Source organism: Hippopotamus amphibius, chromosome 6, assembly GCF_030028045.1.
Source record: "Hippopotamus amphibius kiboko isolate mHipAmp2 chromosome 6, mHipAmp2.hap2, whole genome shotgun sequence".
NCBI classification, from domain to species: domain Eukaryota; kingdom Metazoa; phylum Chordata; class Mammalia; order Artiodactyla; family Hippopotamidae; genus Hippopotamus; species Hippopotamus amphibius.
In genome coordinates, this window is record NC_080191.1 from 113929289 (window position 1) to 113947280 (window position 17992).

A 17992-nucleotide genomic window follows, 5' to 3' on the forward strand; every position below is an offset into this window, starting at 1 on the left:
CCCCAGTGCGGAGACTCTTGATAGCAGGTGTCCCTCACCTGTCAGCCCTCCTTGGGAATTGTCCTCAGCTGAAGACAGACACCTCACCCCCCACATCATGCACCCTTCCTGATGGGTAGCCTGCATCCAATGACTGGTTGATGAGAGGGTATAAAGCCCTGCTCCCTTGTCCCAGCACAGAAACACTCTGATGGGCCAGCATCAGAGCTTCCCATACGATTGTCGGAGGTCTGTTGTGACCACACCAGAGCTCGGCTTCTTCCTTTTACCTAATCCTGCTGCCTTTTCTTACCCCACAGGTGTTAATCCCAAGAGCCCTCCTCAGTAAATATCCTGCATGCAGTCTCCATTGCAGAGTCTGCTTTCCAGAAGACCCTGACCTGCAGCAATGATCTTGCACAGCTACTACACCAAGCTTCCCTCTGAACTTGTGTGGCATGAGAAGATTTTTACAAAATATTGGATAAGCCACAGCAGCTGTATTTCTCATATATTCAGCCCAAAGCAACGCCTGTCCAAAATGGAGGGGTATTTTATTTCTTGAACTGTGGGCTTAAAAGTCTGAATAAAGGGTTGATTCACAAGAATTAGCTTGTGTTGCTGAAGGTAAATGCAATATAAGTGAAACTTCTAGATTGACAAAGAAAAAATTCCCATCTGATTCCTGCTTTGGAATATGGAGATGAGGAAAAGCCATTCCTTAAAGCTGCAGGAAAAGGCAGGGCCTTGACATTTCTTACTGGAAGGCTAATGAAGGATGAACTCCAAAGAGTCTTGCCTAGATTGAAACACAAATATTGGCTCTACGAAAGCTGGCAGCCCTCTTCGACAAAAATAGATAAAGGCACAGGAAGAGTTGGTCAGCGTGGCCCAGAATAAACAATTTCAGCACTAAGGATTTACTGTTCAAATGTGGATTTGTGTTGCTATTGACAAACTCCTCAGACATCATTAGTGCTAGAGAATCTTGATAATTAGAGGTGTACGACTTCATCATAAGTACAAAAAAAAAAAAAACTCCACAAAATTAAAAAGTAAACAAAAAAACTAGAAATTAATAAAAAATAAAAACAGAAGCAAATGATTTCTCTTTCTTCCCAGTGAATGGAATAGAAGGTTAAGTACACATTTGATCATCATTAAATTTGAATTAAATGAAGTCTAAGTGAAACCAACAGTGAATCCAAGATCTCTTGAGACTATAGAAAACCTGAAATTGGTATTCTTCTTAGTATTTCAGTTAGCTGCACTGCGATTATGTTTTTAAGGTGAAGCCAGAAAATCTAAAATCAGAAAAAGGTAAGGCAGTCCTGAGGGCTTCATCAATCCTCACCCAAGGCCATTGCATCATTACTAATAGATCACTAGATCACTGCCTTTTCTTTCTGGGTTTTAAAATTAGCACAATAGAATCTTCAAATAAGGCAGTCATTGACATGAAAATGAGAAATGTGTACTTGGTCCATACAAGTTTTGACTGCAAAGATATTTCCCAAAGTAATTTAAATCTAATGACTCCTCAGACATTTGCTTGCCTTGAAACTGGGGCAATGACAGAGAAGTACATCTGTCATATCACGAAAGCCCCAGAAAAAGCAGGGATTCAAGTTTTAATTTGTGTGCCTGGAATTTTTAGCATAGCTTTTCTTTCCCATTTCTCTACTTTACACAAACCCGTGCTGTATTGAAAATGGCCACATTTGGCACAATAATTGCAATCCTTTAATTTAATGTAGTTCTATAATAAAACAGTACAAGTCACTTTATACTCAGGCTAATGGATTGATCTAGAGACCGCCAAGGATCATTCAAGAGCTGGGTGAAAGGAGAAGTTGAATTGTCTGTGGAATTCTCTCAGACCTAGTGTTCCAAAGCATGGGGCATATTTCCTCCTCAGGATATGTGGCCTCCTTTCTTTTTTAGTAGTGGAATCCAGATTTTATCCATGGCAACAATGTACCCTGCTAAAAAAAATATACTTCCCAGCTTCCCTTGCACCTCACAGTGATCACATGACAGTTCTGAGAAGGGGTTTGGGAGATTTCAGGATGGGAATTGACCATGTTAGCCAAGGAATATGTCTGTGGCCCATATCTGATTTACAGATATGTTTTGCTTGGCACATAGAGATTCAAATTTTCATACAAACTCAAATTTCTAGATTATTAAAAATGTATGAGATGTGATCCATCTTACTTTCCCAGGTTGCAGTAATGAGCTGCAACTCAGTAACAATGCAGCTCCCACTTCTTTCTCTCGCCTTATTGTCTGCTAGTCTCCTTTCTTCACCTGCCTCGCTCTGCCAGCATTTGTTTTGTAAACCTTGCCTTAAACCATAGTCTGTCTCTCTCATTCTTTTTCCTTTCTGTGTCTTATGCCGTGTTTTATCTGTCTGTGCCTTAGCCCTGGAGACAGATGTGTCCTAAAACTCACACAGTGATCATGGCCCGGGGGGCTTTCTCAAAGCTGCAGCTTTGGGATTATTATTCACTCACTTTAATCTTTTAGTTGCTGGTCCTGAACTTGGATCACAGGCCATATTTCAAGGTGAAGTGGACCACATGAAGTCTAAAGGTCTTAGATTGCTCATTTGGCCTTAAGGATTAGAACTGCATTATAAGACAAACCTCAAGGAGTTTTTATCATATACTTTCACCAAAGGCGGCACCAGGGGACATGTGATAGGGAGGTAAGTGGTCCTCCCTTCTTAAAAACTAAGAATTTATGGTTTTATCATTCATCTGCTTGACAAAATACATTTTGATTATCTTTATTTTCCTTACTTACATCATTCTCAGGGGTTGTAGGTACCACAGATTATGCCCATTGAATGAAGTAGTACTTTTTTCATAAATTTCCCCAGGCTCGAGTTTCACAGGACCTTTTGCATTCCAAGATTTCAGAATTGAGTGGGCAACCTATCTGCACTGCTCTTGATATTAAAGGTTATTATTGTCCCACTTCTTAGCTTTTACCATTCTGGAATGAAAAAGTCCCCCCCTTTCTTTCATTTGGCCTTATAAGGCAGCCTTCTACCTGGTGGAACTCTTGCTTTCAACCAGCCTATTGCTCTTTCCTGACACTTTTTCCAGGACTATTGTAACTTGTCAGTAACCAAAGATATACAGAGTTTTATTGAAAAGAAAAAATATATTTCTTTTGAATGATATTCCACAACTGGCTGATCATTTGAGCTGTAGTGCCACATTGAACTGACATCCTGGAATGATGTTACTCCTTTGGTCATAACCAATCATAGAGAGCAATTCCTTTTTGTACATAGATTTTAGGTTATTTAGTAATTACTATATTGTTTTTGAGTTTGTCAATTAATGACATAGTACAATGATTCTAAATTGTCATTTAGAATCATCTAAATTGTGATTCTAAATCACAGTACAGTGATTCTAAATGCTTAGCCAAAAAAATCAGCATTCTCTAGGAACTTAAAAATGTACGTTCCCAGCCTGCACCCCAGACCTACTGAATCAGCCGCTCTAGGGGTAAGGCCAACAACTTTGTTGTATTGATTACAAGCCTTTTAGGTGATTTTAATGCACACTCAAGTTAGAGACCCACTGACATAGTATTCTATAAGTGAATGTGGCATGGTGATAGAAAAATTCATAGGAAAGGAAATTTCTACTTAGAATTAAAAAACTGGAATGTAAAGGAGTGGAACACCAAAAGTACCTCGTAATTTTTTTTGCTTGTTAGGATTTATGGCTATTGAAACAATCACCAGCAATGTGTACGAGGTTGTCTGTGGGTCATATTTGAAGTAGTACTATCTAGGTTTGATGATCTCACTATCGTTAGCAGGGGGAAAGGAAGAAACGTGAGAATGGAGAAAAGAATTTAACCTGAGGGGAGTTTATTTCTATATGCACTTATTCGCAGAGAGAACACAAAGCTAACAGGTAATGAAACATAAAGGCATGTTAATGATAAACCCTGCTAATAGGTAATGGCAGTCGCCCAGTTCAGAGTAGAATCTTCAGAGATGCTCACAGACATAGAGGCAGCTTCCATTTATTTCACAAATGATTATCTAGTACCTTCTCTATACCAGGCATTGTTCTAGGGGCAACTGTTCTTGTCTTGTCTAAAGAAGGACAATACAGAAATTATAAGTTCTGCCCTCAGAACTTAGTCTAGGGGGACTCGCGAAACACTGAACAGCCCATTTTAGTCCCATGTGACAGAAGTCTTGTTAGGGGACATGCCAGGTAGTTGTGGGAGCTCAGAGGGGAGGCTCTGAACTCAGACTCGGAGCTGGGAGTCTCGACAATGGCCATCGTTGAGAGCAGAGGCACAATGTAGGAGCAAACGGAAGGAGATTAGTAAAGTACTTCTCTGCAGTTCATTTCTAATTATCCCTCTGAGGTGGGAAGCATTTGTCCCGGTTTGAGGTTTTACTAGAAAACGTGTGTGTTATAAGGATTGTGAGAGAGGGGAGAGATCTTGGACCATGGAAATCAAAATCCAGAGTCCTCTTTGAAACCATTGATAACCTTAGGAAGTACAGGCGATGGTAACATTGGAGAGAGGGCTCCAGCCAAGAGAAAATGAATCTGTTAAAAAAAAAATCTTTGAAAACAGAAGACCTGGATATTCTTGCTAATGGGTAGCTATTCTGAGATCCTCTCAGGAGGAATTAGAGCCGTAGGAGCTCTTAAGCATGAACAGTCATAAGAGTATACGAGGGCCGTGTTTTGGGGCCCCTTGTTAGTAGTGACTTTTGTCAGAGGACTGTTGCTGATGCAGCAGGAGATGGCTGATGGAATTCCAGGGGAAGCCCAGTATAAGAAAGAAAGAAAAGTAAATATTTTTATTTACTCAAAAAAATTAATTTTAAAAAAGGTAACACATTGAATGTTGATTATGTGCCAGGCTTTCAGTTTGTTTTAAACCTGTAACTTTAAGTGTAATTGGCCAAGAAATTCATCAGTGGTCGTTAAGGTCAGGAGAGATAAGAAATAATAGAAAGAACAGGGTTACATATAATTCTTATCAGATCTAGTCAAATAGCCATTTCATTAAGTTCTTTTAAGACAGGCAAAGTCATGGAGACTATAACTGATGTTAAAAATCATTGAATATTTAAGCAAAAGTAATCTTTGGGATTATCTTTTCTCAGGTCTCTTCTGAATCTTTTTACGAGAATGGGCAACAGCTACACATTTGTAAAATACAAGTCACCCCTTTGAGTGAGCGGATTCTCCCTCAGTCCTGATGGTTTGTCCACACTGATTTTGTTCAGCTTTGCAAAGTATTCTAAGTACATGGTCATGTTACAGTCAAATAATTCTAACCTGCCCATCTTTGTGGATAACCTAGTAAAGGAAGTCTCTATATTGTTCTTTCAGTATCTTCATTTGCAGCAAATAATTCAGCCTGTGAAATATGCTCCTTTCTATTCTTGAGCAAATCCTTTATCCCACCAAGATCAAAGGATTCCACTTATTCTTTGAGTGACTTCCTCCCTTTGACATGTTAAAATAATCTCCTTTTATTGGTTTCAGAGACACTTGCAAGGTGCTCTTCAAAGCGTTTTTGTTGTAGTTATTATTCTCCTCATTTATAATTGATTGGTTTCTTTATTTTCTTCATAAGAACTCCCTTACCAATTTGGGGAAAATGCCCTCTTTTTTCTCTGATAACTCCTATGTCTAATGCTTATTTTCATTCCTTGGTACATTCTTTTAATGGAAAGCAAACAGCAACAAAAAAGTATATAGGCTTTCTTCTGAGTTATTGACTTTTTCAAGTCCTTCCTTTCAATTGTCTCCTAAATAGGGCCTATATTTATCACAATTCCCTTTTAAAAAATCTAGAGTGTATGGGATGGGTTTCTCGGTTTTCCCCTGTCCCACGAGGATGTGGAATTTAATTATGTTATTAATTTTGGCCTAGTGCCTCACCCACAGCAATCTCTAGGGTCCACTTCTGATCCTGTTTAGGATGAAAGTTCCCTCCATTTCCCTTCCTTGTGGGATTTAGAAAGCAGTCCTCAATTTATTAACATCCAGCCCCCTACCCCCACCCCTACCTCACATCCTAATTGAGTATTTGGTTACTTTGTGTTTGGATGAAGTCTCCAATTATTATTATCCAGATAAATTTTTAACATTTAACATTTTATGTCTCATCATTTCACTTGAGTAATCTTCAATATACATTTTTTCAATATGGAGACGTTTTAACATGAATTCCTTTTACAATCGAAAGTTTTCGTGTGGAAAGTTATAACACAAATCTATCCTGTGAAGTTTTTTCAAACAATACTTTTTGAGTGTCTATTATATACCAGTTCTAGACATTGGGGATAAGCAGAGACTGAAATCAAAATCCATGTGCTTATATTCTAGTGAGGGGTGGGGTAGGGAGACAACAAAGAAATAATTTGTCAGATGTTGATAAGAGCTAAAAAGAAAAAAAAGTATGTATGTAGGACGCTAGTTTAGAGCAGCCCTTTTCTGCCAGTTCTACCAGAGAATTAAGCTCGGATGCCCAAGGCACCCTTTATATACAGTGAATTAACTTCTCTCCTATGCAGCTAGAATGATACCAGTGGTGGACCATCCTTGGGAGATGGGAGAAAACTGTCACTGCCATCATTCTCTGTAGGGCTTAATGCACTCATGAAACCCTGGTAGAGAAAGCTGGGGTTAGAGAGTGACAGCTGTGGGAGGGGGTGCTGCTTTGGATCCTCTGACCATGGAAGGCCTCTCTGACCAGAAGTCCTTTGAGCAGAGACCTGAATGTAGTGAGGGAGGAGGGCCTTGCAGATGCAAAGTGAGGGTGAGGGGTAGAAGGTGGTGGCCATGTATTCCAGCTAGAGAAGGGTGGGCTTGGTATATTTGAGGAACAGCTAAGGAGGCCAGTGTGGCTGAAGCTGAGTTATCAAGGGACAGAGAGGTGGGGACAAGAGCAGAGAAGTGACTGGTGAGGGGTGGAGATGGGTTGGTGAGACACGCCAGAGGCATTTCAACTCAAGTCAGTTCAACAGAGATTTACTGAGCTCCAACTGTGTGTCATGACCTGGGGGGTTTCAAAGATGAATGAATCATGATCTCTGTCATCTTGCAACTGACAATATAGATTGTATCACTTGACTCACACTAAGTAAAATAGTGTGATAAATGCTACACCTTAACAATAAGCAGACAGGTGGCTATAGGTGGAGTCTTCCCAGAAGCAGAGCCTGAGCAAAGCATTCAGGTGCTAGTGATCTATAAAGGAAGTGCCCATAAAGAGGAGGAACTCATGAGAGCCAAGTAAGGGCGGGATTTCAAGCAACAGACTTAGCCTGATCTATGGGGAGCTCTGTAGTGTAAATTACACTGCAGAGTTTGCCATATTTTAAAGCAAAAGAGCTGTTAGTCATTGGCTATGGGCTTCCCAATAGGGTGGTGTCACTCTTAGGCACTTTTGGTTCCATATAAGTGAGGTGCCTCCAGTGTCAAAGGCAATCCTCTGAAGATTATTGCAAAGGGAGTGGAGGCTGGGGATGGGGGGTGGGAACAGAGAGCTGGTGAAAGGGATCCAAGAGAATCTTGGGCACCAACAGTCTCCATCCTAGCGCTAACAAAGTTTCTCAGCCTACAGGGTAGGGCTTGAAAGACAGGCAGAGGATAGTAAGCTTTCCTTTGGTGGAAACCATGCCAGTTTGCTTGGTGCTGTGTCCTCAGCCTCTAGTCCAGTACTTACTCACCATAGAGAATCCCAGAGGTGCTTCTGAGTGGGAATGAAAGCATGTGTGAATGGCATCCCAGGCCCAGGAATTAGTCTTGAAAATTTTTAAGGATCATTTGGTGGAAACCACATTCCCCAATATTACATCTTCATCAAGTATGCTAAGCTCTTCTGCATAGGAATGGCAAGGTGGTAGAAATATAGGTCAGAAATCTGGGAGATATAGTCATAAAAATGTCATATACACTTGAGTGTGAGCAAGTGAGAAGTAATGCATCTAACGGACAAAAAGTCCAAATACGTAGAGTATGATGTGTTTTATTAAAAATTACAAAGAAAAAAAAAAATCAGTGAAAAAAATCTCTAAATTTTCAAGAAAATATTTAGGTGTGTCACCAGCTAGTTTTTGTGTGACTTGGTGTTGGACTGAGAGGGTCTTTTTATCACAGAGAGCTTGCTTAAATGTAGATAAAAATCAGTATAGGTGAGGGGCACTAAGATGTAGAGCTCGAAGAGTTGTCAGGAAGGGCTGAAAAGTTCCCCTGGGTGTCAATTCTGATCGGTTGAAATGGGAGGTCACTAACACTGAGTTGAGAAGGAGCCTGAGGCCACATCCACGTTTAGAAGAATACTATTAATAATAGCTAACATTTTTTATACATCTTTATTGGAGTATAATTGTTTTACAATGTTGTGTTAGTTTCTGCTGTACAACAAAGTGAATCAGCTGTATTCATATATATATCCCCTCCCTCTTGAGTTTTCCTCTCACCCACTGGATCCCACCCCTCTAGGTCTTCACAAAGCACCAATCTTATCTCCTTATGCTATGTAGCAGCTTCCTACTAGCTATCTATTTTATAATTGGTATTGTATATATGTCAATGCTACTCTCTCACTACATCCCAGCCTCCCCTTCCCACCCTGTGTCCTTAAGCCCATTTTCTACGTCTGTCTTTATTCCTGCCCTGCCACTAGGTTCATCAGTACCATTTTTCTAGATTCCATATATATGCATTAGGATATGGTATTTGTTTTTCTCTTTCTGACTTACTTCACTCTGTATGAGACTCTAGGTCCATCCACCTCACTACAAATAACTCAATTTCGTTCCTTTTTATGGCTGAGTAATATTCCATTGTATGTACGTTTATCATTCATCAGTCATGGACATTTAGGTTGCTTCCATGTCCTAGCTGTTGTAATAGCTAACATTTATTTAGCTGTGTAAATAAGTATAAATGTAACAGCTAACATTTACGTAACTTCCTACATGACAAACACTGCTTAGGCACTTTATATTGTTTAATTAGCTCATTAACAGCTGTAAGAGACAAGTACTTGTATTGCCATTATATTTCCATTTTGCAGATGAGAAAACTGTGCAATCATTTATGCAATATCTTCCAAGGGACACACTGTCCAGGTTTATACAGCTGGTAAGTGAAAAAGCTGGGATTTGGTCCTAGATTTTACTCATAATCACTAGAATAGAGTTGAATGTCATGATTGATTAGAAAAGGGAGGAAGGACACATTTGCCATCCTTGCATTTGGGTCTTTTCCCCATCTTTCAATGACCTTCCTTTTCCTTTCACAGCCAGTCAGATAAAACTACTTCCTCTTCCTCAATAATCCATCCTCTTGTGCTTTTGTATGGGCTAGCCCTGAAACACCCTTCTGCTAGCCCTTTGCTGGCTAACTCTTACTAGTTCTTTGGAATTCAGTTCAGCCATCACTTTTTACAGAAAGCCTTCTCTGATATCAATAAGAATTGGTGTTCCTTCTTTGTGCTTTCTTAGAGTGTGTGTGCCTCGCTTACAACACTTTTTATTTTGAATTGTAATGACTTAAAATGAGCTAAAGTACAGGGTTCATGTACTGTTTTTACTGAATGAATGAGACTTGATTCCTCTCCTTATCTCTGTTCGACAATACTTATATAGTCTTCTAAAAGTTACCTGCACAGGAATTGGACCACACGGAATTTCCAGCTCTGTTGTGCTTTTCTTACATCAGTTTGGAACTTCCAAACATTTTATTCAGTAAGAATTTTGTTCATTTACATTTATGTTTTGTATTATATGCATGCAATATGGTGTTTTCTTCCATAAACCATTCTTTCTCCTTTGTGGCTAAGCTTGCTAAGTGTGGTATCTCCATCTAAAAAAATCAGCTAGTTGGAAGGGGTACACGGGTGCTTTGACTGTATTAAAAATGTTTTATTTCTTAAGCTGGGGGAGGTATAGAGGGATATATATGTTTTGAGAATGAAATGTTTTACAAAAAATATTTTAAAAGAATATTTATATATATTTTAGAGATAATATAAAGAAAATAAAGAACATAAACTTATCTTAAAATGTCCAGTGTGTTAGGCTAAATCTGTAGACATTTACACTACTAAATGGAAAAAAAAGGTACCAGTTATTAAAACACAGATACATAAACATAAAATGGTTATCCTGGCAAGACGGAAATTAGAATCTTGGGTAATCTGTGGGTATTCATGAATGAAATAAGTTTAGAGAAGCTATTTATTGCTAGAGAGATAAAAACATAATTAGCAATCATAAAGTAGACTGGGGGGTTCTGATCATCATGGAGCAATGGGTGAATTTCTGGAGACTTGGCTGTTTAAATCTTTTAAAAATTTTTTCTATTTACTTATTTACTTATTGATTTATTTATTTATTTATTTAAGCTGCATCAGGTCTTAGTTGTGGCACGCAGGATCTTTGTTGAGATGTGTTGGATCTGTCATTGCAGTACGCGGGCTTCTCTCTAGTTGTGGTGTGTGGGTTTTTTTTTCTTTTTCTTCTTCCTCTTTAGTTGTGTCACACGAGCTCCAGGGCACATGGGCTCTGTAGTCTGCAGCATGCAGGCTCTCTAGTTGTGGCACACAGGCTTAGTTGCCCCACAGCACGTGGGATCTTAGTTCCCTGACCAGGGATCAAACCCATGTCCCCTGCGTTGGAATTGGCTGTTTATATCTTATCTCTTTCTCTTCTTTTCAAACATACCTAAATCTCTCACTATGCAATTTCTGTGGGGTGGTGGGTAGGGTGGGAGGGGAGCTCATGTAAGCCAGCTCCTGATTTATACCAGATACTAGCATATCCACTTTCTGAGACAGGACAGCCAGGTTACACTTGTGAGGCAAGCCAACTGAGAAAGAAAATGAATGACAGCCTGCATGTTCTTTTTTTTCAAATTCTTATCCTCAGGCAAGAATTTCTTTGTTTCTTGATGCTTCTTTTTGTAATGATGACACTCACAAATAGAAAATAAACGCTTTTTTTTTCTAGTTAAAAATTTAAATGACTGATGCTGGTTAAATATCAGTGAAAAATGTCCTTATTTTACCCAGTAGATAAAGCTACAAGTTTACAAGGTGAGAAGAAATTTCCCCCCATTTGAACGCTGTAAAATACATTTTTAAAAGTGTCAGAGTAGAGGGAAGTTAGATTGCAGCCTTATACATCAGGCTTCCATATTTCTGATGTGGCAAATCAAGTCACTTTCGAGCAAGATGGCTGTTGTTGGCAGTGTTCTGAGGGGACCTCACTAATTCAGTTAAAAACTAGGTCATACTCCATTATAGCAAAGGAAAACTCTGTGCAACAGTAGCTTTCCAAGATCCAGGCACTAATTACTTTATGTCACAAAATACAATAATTTGGTAAAATCCCAGTAAAGAGAATTGAGACGCTCTTGGAATATTTTAAAACGGACTCACCTCCTTCATTTCGCTATCATGGCAAATGAAACGAATAGCACAGCTTAAGAGCTTGCCTATATGTAGATGTTCTGTATCAGGAGGTACTGCTCAAGTCTAACTAGTGTTGGCTTCAGAATTGTTACAGGAGAGAGGCTACAGAAGTCTAATCACCTTGAGGAATAGTGAGAGAAAACTGCTGGAAGCAGTGTCACACGACCTGGTCTGAAGTAAGAAGAAGGTCTTGGAGAATATAGCACTTAGACCTTTGAATCACTTTGGTGCACTATCGGGTAATAAGAGCTTGACTATGCTGAACAACAAGTACTCTAGCAGCCAGTCTGAAAATACTTAGATTAAGGTACAGTTTTAGAGATGACAGAGGCATTGGGCTTCCTGACTTCCAGACTCCAGAATTACTGACAGAAGCCTACCTGGACAATTTTGAAGATCCCTAAGATAGGATATTATAACCTCTCTGGCTGATTTTGGATAGTTCTGGCCTGAATTGCCCAAGATGCTGCAACAATTAGGTCCCTGCATGTTACTCCTATACGCTTCTTCCTGAGTTTGCCTGTGTCGTTCTGTGACAGTCTGCAAGTTTCCAGAAAGCAGACACCACTTATGTTGCTTCTCTGGCCAAGAGTATAGCACAGTGACACATATGCCCAATACTTTAGGATGACCTAGTGTTCTCAATAAGGAGGGTCCACCAAATTGACACAGATGGCTGTCCCATGGACTAAGGATGGGTGATGTTGAAATTAAACATAGCTTCCTTCGGCCTGTGTCCAAACTACGAGCGTCACCAGGACACCCCTTGTTTAGTTATTCACTGGAATGCTTTCCATCACTTGAGGAAGGAAAAGGTCTTGAAATTTTAGATAACGTGGAGCAGGGGGTTATAGCCATCGTTTTCCGACAAGTACCCTTAAACTCTTGCTACCCAAAGCATGGCCCTCAGACCAGGAGCATCAACATCACCACCTAGAGCTTGTTAGAAAGGCAGAATTTCATGACCCCATCTCAGACTTACTGGATCAGAATCCGCTTTTTAACAAGATGCCCAGGTCATTCTTATTCATATTTATAATTTGAGATATCAAGTGACCTAGTAATTGGTCAATCCAGCGCCAATCAGCTCCCAAAACAGGAGCCTCAGCCCTTTGTGCGTGCCTCGCACCCGCTCCACTCCGTAGCAACCGAACCCCCAGACACATCGGAGTGGGTGCTGCCGAGGGCAATTTGGTGATTGGCTGGCCCGACCACGTGACCGGCGCTGATCCTCCCGTGCTACTGGATTGGCTCTCACGGGCGCTGACGGACAGGGCCGGGGCGGACCGAAGCCCGGTCGGAGGGGCGTGCGCGGGGGCGCGAAGGCGCGAGAACGCGAGTGCGCGTGCGCGAGCGGTGGGGCTTCTTCCCGAGCCGTCGGAGGGAGCCGGAGCGCCTCTCCCGAGGTAAGAGCTGCCGCGGGGCGGCCTCCCGGCCCCTGCGCTGCGGGGTGCGGGCGAGCGGAGCGGGGGGAGGGCTGGGGTTCGCCCGCCCGGGGAGCCTCGGTTGGGAGAGGATGCAGACCCGGGCTTAGCCATCCCCCTCGGTGCCTCGGTTTCTCTTTTTCTGCCCTCTAATGCCTCTCCCCATCCTCCTCACCGCGGTGATGGGTCCGCGCGAGGGGAGTTGCCCACCTGGCAGCCTCGCCTCCGCCTTTGTTTCCCGCCCGGAGGGACCCCCACCCCAGGTAAAGGGTGAAGGGTGGTGGGGCGGTAGCGTCTCCGGCGCCAGACCTGGGCTGGGGCCGGGGAGAAGATGGCTTTAATGCAGTGGGACCTGTCACATGTGAGAACGAAGGAAAAAAAAATGTGGTGTCACTTTGGCCAAGCCGCGGGACTCGAACTAATCCGGCGGCGGCGAGCAAAGCCGAATTCCTGGCGCAGCCGCGCGGGCGGGGGTGGGGGTGGGGGCAGGACCCGCGGGCCAGCCCAGGTGCGCCGGTGGAAGGGCTTCTCGGGACCTGCCCGCGAGCTCTCACCCCAGAGCGGCACCGAAATGGAACGCTTTCAGCCAGCCGGAGGAATCCAGAGATTTGTAAAGAGATGAAAAAAAATTATTTTAAGAGCGGTTGGGCGCTGACGGAGTAGGTCTAAATGAGAGGCTACAGTGAGCAATTACAGCGAAACTGATGGCTGGTAATTGTGAGGGGGGAGATGCCTGCAGTGAACTGCAGACCAGACCATCACACAGATATTCCCTTCAAGAAAACCGTTTTTTTCCTTTTTTTTTGAGGGGGCGTGGGGGGTGGGGGGGGGGGCGTTTATCTCTGTAAACTGGTTATCTCTGTGAACTGAGGTTTTTCTGGGCTGCCGAAGCAAGTAATGACTTATTTTCAGCATGTTAGTAGGCTATAGGGAGAAGGGAAGGCAGGGTCTAAGTTACACCCATTTAGATCTCCTTAGTTCTTTGAGAAGTACGTGTTTAATTAAAGAAGAGCTTTGGATGCCAAAAGCTGCGAGTGTGTGTGTGTGTGTGTGTGTGTGCGCGCGCGCGAATGTGTGTGTGTAGGGGAGTATGTCTCCTCTAAGTCATGCTTGAAAAAGGGAGGCATCCCCTGCCTCTTTCCTTCTCCATTACCCCATACCTGTCATAGCACGGACATACTGTACATCTTATAACGAAATATAAAAAGTCCCTTCAGCTTTCCACTGATTAATTTGTTAGATATACCTGGTAGTCTGCTTGGTAAGAAATGGTTCAACTAACTATCATTAGGAAGGTTTTACTGTATTCTGGTTTCACTGTAATTCATTTATAACTTATTCTGGTAGGAAATGCACAAGAATCTCTCTTTCCTATTCCTGGGAGACATCCTGATAGGCTTCAAAAGCTTTTTATTACTCTTACCTTCCCCATACAAAGTTTTGTTTCTTTATGAAACAATGTGATTTTTTTCAAGCATCTTCTGAGACACACCTCACGCTTGGCAAATTCAAACTAACTGAGGAGGGAACACTTAAATTTGTTAGCGGGAATCAGAATGAACATCAACTGTAGCAGATCAACTTTTGGTGGTTTTCTGGAGCAAGCAAAAGTAAAAGAGAAGGTGCTGCAAAGTTTGTTGGGAATATAACACATGACCATGGTAAAGTAAAGTATAGATTGTCACAGCTTGAAACATAAAGCAAATTAATGAGAATAGATTTTAGAATTTGTCAGTGAGTTTTAGCTGGTATGCAGTGGGGGAGCAGGGAATTCTGAGGCTGGGGTAGGTGGTATAGTTTGGAAAGGTACATGCCTTTATGTTTAGAGAGAAAAATGTCACTTTTGTTATATAAATACACAAAGTGCATGCAGTGTTTGTTTAGTCTGTGAAAGGGAGCCAAGGGTTTTGGAAAGGTTGAGAAGCACTTATTAGGTTACACAAGGGAAAACAGAAAGATTGACAGGCTTAGTTCATCTTGAGGGAAGCAACGTACGTCAGTGACCTACAGGACAAGGTTTATTCTCTGATTCAATAAAAGCCCAGTAGCGTTGCTTTCAAAGCAAGAACAAAATCATTTCCTTTCTGTCGTTTCTGTCCTCTGGGTCAGGGAGGGGAGCATGGAGAGTGGATGAGAGAGATTAGAGTCTGACGTGCATGCCTAAGCAGTAGTGTCCTTTGAGCAGGATCTGTGTCACATTGTGTAAATCTAAGAGCCTTCACGCTGAGAGGGGTCTGAGCACCTTCCCTCGGACGCTTCCTGTAAGATAGAGCAGAATAACATTGCCACAGGTAGGGGCCTGGGTGAGATCATCTGATACAGAAACATGGGGAAAAAGGAGAGCTAGGAAGTGTTTAATTCAATGAGGCTCTGCCTTTGGAGCCTTGAGGAGGCATTTCTAGGCAGAGTCGCCTCACTATTGGCTAGACTGGCTGGGCTTTATATGGCTCCCAGAGGACCTGCCCTTCACGATAGGGGCGCCTGTGGAGTTCCATGTCTTAGGTTGTAAGCATCAGTTATGCTTGTAATGTGCTCTAGAAAAGAAAGGCTCACAAAGCCACAAATCTAGGCTGCCATTCTTTCAGGTCCTTGGCATGTCACCCACAGGCTTCCAGACAACAACTTGTGCCCTCCCTACCAGTAGATGGCACTGCTGTCTCTGGGAATTCCTGGAGGAGATGAAGTACGGAGGTGGCAAACCAGCGGTCTAGAAAATTTTGAAAGGCTATAATCGGTTCCTGAAGAAAATCTTAAAAAAAAGTTACGAAAGCCAGAAATGTTGATATAAGGTAGGAATGATGATTGTAGGGGTTGAGAATGGGTGCCATTACTGTACTGGTTGTGTGTGGGAGATGAAAAGGGCCCGCTGACCATTAAGCATCATAACAGGTTTTGAAAGCGCTTGGCATACATGTTGTTGGCTAATTGAAAATGAGGTTGAAGTCAGGATTCAATCAAAATTCCCAACAACTTCACAGTTTCTACTTCGTTCCTTATAAAACTAGTCTATACATGTGGACGGAACTATGGAAATACACATGTAACTTTTAAACCTGATCAGTATCCAATAATTACACTCTCCAAAGATAGTGGTGAGGGTATTAGTTAAAAAATATATATTAGTTAAAATATATACACTACCAAATGTAAAATAGATAGTGGTAAGCTGCTGCATAACACAGGGAGATCAACTCGGTGGTGGGTGATGACTTAGAGGGCTGGGATAGGGAGGGCGGGAAGGAGTCACAGGAAGGAGGGGATATGGGGATATATGTGTAAATACAGCTGATTCACTTTGTTGTACAGCAAAAACTGGCACAACAGTGTAAAGCAATTATACTCCAATAGAGAGCTAAAAAAAATAAAATAAAATAAAATAATGCTCACAGTTACTATACTTCAGGGCTGTCCATAAAGGTAGGTCAAAGTTACTCTGAGTCAGTTTCTTCTAAAACTTAAAAATTCCTAACAAGTATTTTAAGATTGAATTAACAATTCAAATCTTGAACTTTGGTTTTATTGACCTTAACAGCCAGGGTTTGTTCATCCCGTCCCCTCTTTTGAAATACCTTTTTTTTCCCTTCATTTTTTTGTAATGCACTGTTTTTTGAGATGGGTTTTGCAGCCATGCTATTTGAGGGACGTGGTGCTGTTGCTAGCGAGGTTACTGTGTGTACGAGCTTTGACACCACTGGAGGCAGAGACGCTGCTGCTGGGAGTCATTACCCGAGTCACCTGCTTCCTCGTGCCATCCGCATTCTGTGGCTCAGCTTATTTGAAGTTTATTTCTGTCTCTCTTCAAGTGAACTCATGAGCTGGTTTTTACTACCAGTGCTGAATCCTAAAATCCTGCTGATGCTAGACTGCGATAGTCATAATGGTCCACTAGCATTGCCTCATCATGCGACCTCACCTACATTCCTTTGTCTTTCCAAACCTCTGTTTTCTCACCTGGTCACTGGGATTGGTGAGATGTGGTGCATGTCTCTTAAAATCCCTTCTAAGTCTAAAAGTCTATGGCCAGGTGATTCTCATAAGGTATTTCTGACGCCTCTGAAAAATTCTCATTTAGAAGGTATTTTCATGCAGTGAACTTAGGGCCAAAAGAAATCTCACTAATATTTCTTCTCAGAGAAATGATTGTGCATTGTCTTAGAATCCTAATAATTCAGAGTTGTAAGAAACCCAAGGGATGGTTTAGCTCAACTTTCTCATTTTATAGACAAGAAACTTCACCTCAGAGTGACTTAACCAAGCTAACAGCTAATTAGTGGCAGAGAACTAGAGAACTAGGACTCAAGCTTGGGCTCATGTCAGTCTTGCCTTCTCTAGTGCTGTGTTTCTTCACTTGCCATCAGTACGCAGAAGATGCTGTGTCTACAGGGCTGGAGCCAAGAAAATTCTGAGTAATTCCTTAATGTAAGATTTTAAAGCGACAGCATGAATAGTGTTGTGTTTGGGCAGAAATTCAAGGTCAGGCTTCTTTTTGCACCTCAATTTTTTTCTTCACTGACTGTTCCTGAGCATGATTCTTTACTATATATGCTTGTATTTTTTTTTTTTTTTTTTTTACCTTTTTTTTTTTTTTTTTATTATTATTTTATTTTATTTTTTTGGGGGGTACAGCAGGTTCAATCAACTGTTTTTATACACATATCCCCATATTCCCTCCCTTCCTTGACGCCCCCCCCCCTCGAGTCCCCCCCACCCTCCCTGCCCCAGTCCTCTAAGGCATCTTCCATCCTCGAGTTGGACTCCCTTTGTTATACAACAACTTCCCACTGACTATTTTACAGTTGGTAGTATATATATGTCTGTACTACTCTCCCGCTTCTTCTCAGTTTCCCCTTCACCCCCCGCCCCCTCCCATACCTCGAGTTCTCCAGTCCATTCCCTGTATCTGCTTCCCTGTTCTTGTCACTGAGTTCATCAGTACCATTTTTAGATTCCGTATATGTGAGTTAGCATACAATATTTGTCTTTCTCTTTCTGACTTACTTCACTCTGTATGACAGATTGTAGTTCTATCCACCTCATTACATATAGCTCCATCTCATCCCTTTTTATAGCTGAGTAATATTCCATTGTATATATATGCC